This window comes from Cervus canadensis, chromosome 8 (genome assembly GCF_019320065.1).
Source record: "Cervus canadensis isolate Bull #8, Minnesota chromosome 8, ASM1932006v1, whole genome shotgun sequence".
NCBI lineage: Eukaryota > Metazoa > Chordata > Mammalia > Artiodactyla > Cervidae > Cervus > Cervus canadensis.
The window spans coordinates 77,482,280-77,484,598 of NC_057393.1; the positions used below are offsets into that span (position 1 = coordinate 77,482,280).

Here is a 2,319-nt window from a genome sequence, read left to right on the forward strand (position 1 = left end):
TAATATAACAGTATGCAAAGTTCAATTATGTGATTTCAGGAAACATAAAATTAATGTGTAAGAAACTACTTCCTAAAAGAAAAAAAAAATAAACTACTTCCTTTGTCAAGTTTTGGTGGAATATTAAAGAAGAGTACCTACATTATTTTTATTATTAAATAAAATAAAGAGGCTATTAAAATACCTTCTCCAACTACACACTTGTAAAAAGCTAGATTTGTTTCATACACATTAAAGAAAACAACATATTGCAATAGACTGGATGCAGAAGCATCTATGAGACTCCAGTTACATAAATGTAAAATGATATCATTCTTATATTAAATTTTCCTTTATTTTGGGAAATTATTTTTTATGGATGCTACTATGTATTTTAATATACAGTGGATTTATTATATAATTTAAGATGGAAATTTGCTTTTAAAATAATTACACTTTTGAGGTGACTTTTGCCTGCAGGGTTGCTTCTCCGACATTCTGTTCATGGCTGTGATGAAGGCCATAAACTCCAAGGCTGAGGTGGCACGGGCCCAGCACATATTTATATATGCACCGCCTGAGGGCTGCAAGATGTGTTGTGAACCAACTTGGGTCCCAAGGGCACCATGAAAATGCTTGTTTCTGGGGCAGGAGATGTCAAACTCACCAAAGATGGCAATGTGCTGCTCCGTGAGGTGCAAATTCAACACCCAACAGCTTCCTTGATAGCAAAAGTAGCAACAGCCCAGGATGACATTACAGGAGACGGTCCTACTTCAAATGTTCTAATCATTGGAGAGTTACCAAAACAAGCTGATCTTTACATTTCTGAGGGCCTGCACCCTAGAATAATAGCTGAAGGCTTTGAAATTGCAAAAATAAAGGCACTTGAAGTTTTGGAACAAGTTAAAATTAAAAAAGAGATGAAGAGAGAAATCCTTTTAGATGTGGCTAGAACATCTCTACAAACTAAGGTTCACCCTCAACTGGCTGGTGTGTTAACAGAGGCTGTGGTGGATTCTGTTTTGGCAATCAGGAGACCGAATTATCCTATTGATCTCTTCATGGTAGAAGTCATGGAGATGAAGCATAAATCGGAAATGGATACAAAGTTGATCAAAGGGTTAGTTCTAGATCATGGTGCCCATCATCCACATGTGAAGAAACAAGTAGATATGCATTTATCCTTACCTGTAATGTATCACTAGAATATGAAAAAACTGAGGTGAGCTCTGGTTTCTTTTATAAGACTGCAGAAGAGAAAGAGAAATTGGTAAAAGCTGAAAGAAAATTTATTGAAGACAGAGTATAAAAAATAATAGACTTGAAAGACAAAGTCTGTGCTCAGTCCAATAAAGGATTTGTTGTCATTAATAAAAAGGGAATTGATCCATTTTCCTTAGACGCTCTTGCAAAACATGGCATTTTAGCTCTTTGTCGAGCAAAAAGAAGAAACATGGAAAGACTCTCTCTTGCTTGTGGTGGAGTGGCTGTGAATTCTGTTGAAGACCTCAGTGTAGATTGCTTGGGACATGCTGGTCTTGTATATGAGTCACATTAGGTGAGGAAAAGTACACTTTTATTGAGGACTGCATTAACCCTAGCTCTGTCACCTTGGTTAAGGGACCAAATAAGCATACTCTCACACAAATCTAGGATGCTGTAAGAGACGGACTTCGTGCCATCAAAAATGCCATTGAAGATGGTTGTGTTGTTCCGGGAGCAGGTGCTGTTGAAGTGGCAATGGCTGAAGCTCTAGTTACATACAAGCACACGATACAAGGAAGAGCTCGTCTTGGAGTCCAAGCTTTTGCTGATGCTTTACTCATTATCCCTAAGGTTCTTGCTCAGAATTCTGGTTATGACCTGCAGGAAACACTAGTAAAAGTCCAGGCTGAGCATTCAGATTCAAAACAACCAGTTGGCATAGACCTGAATACAGGTGAGCCAATGGTAGCAGCAGATGCAGGAGTGTGGGATAATTATTGTGTAAAAAAACAACTTCTTCACTCTTGCACTGTGATTGCCACCAACATTCTCCTGGTTGATGAAATGATGCGAGCTGGTATGTCTTCTTTCAAAGGGTGACTGAGTTCAAAATCAACTCTTCCAGAAGCTGAGACTCAGCACATTTTACATCCAATTCCCATTATGGAGACTGAGCCATTCTTAATTTTGACACAATAAATGCAGTTTATATTTGTTGGTTTTAAAAAATAAAATAAAATAATTACACTTTTTTTCAGTTTTCATTTCTAACAAGGTCAATGTCAATAGATATAATTCACATAAACAAAACACTGGACTTCCCTGGCAGTCCAGTGGTTAAAACCCCCATGC

The 2,319-nt window shown here is 37.6% G+C and overlaps 1 pseudogene; it reads left to right on the top strand.

Moving 5' to 3' along the window:
- Positions 1-483: 483 nt before the first annotated feature.
- On the top strand, positions 484-2,067 carry LOC122446542 (annotated as a pseudogene).
- Positions 2,068-2,319: the final 252 nt, after the last annotated feature.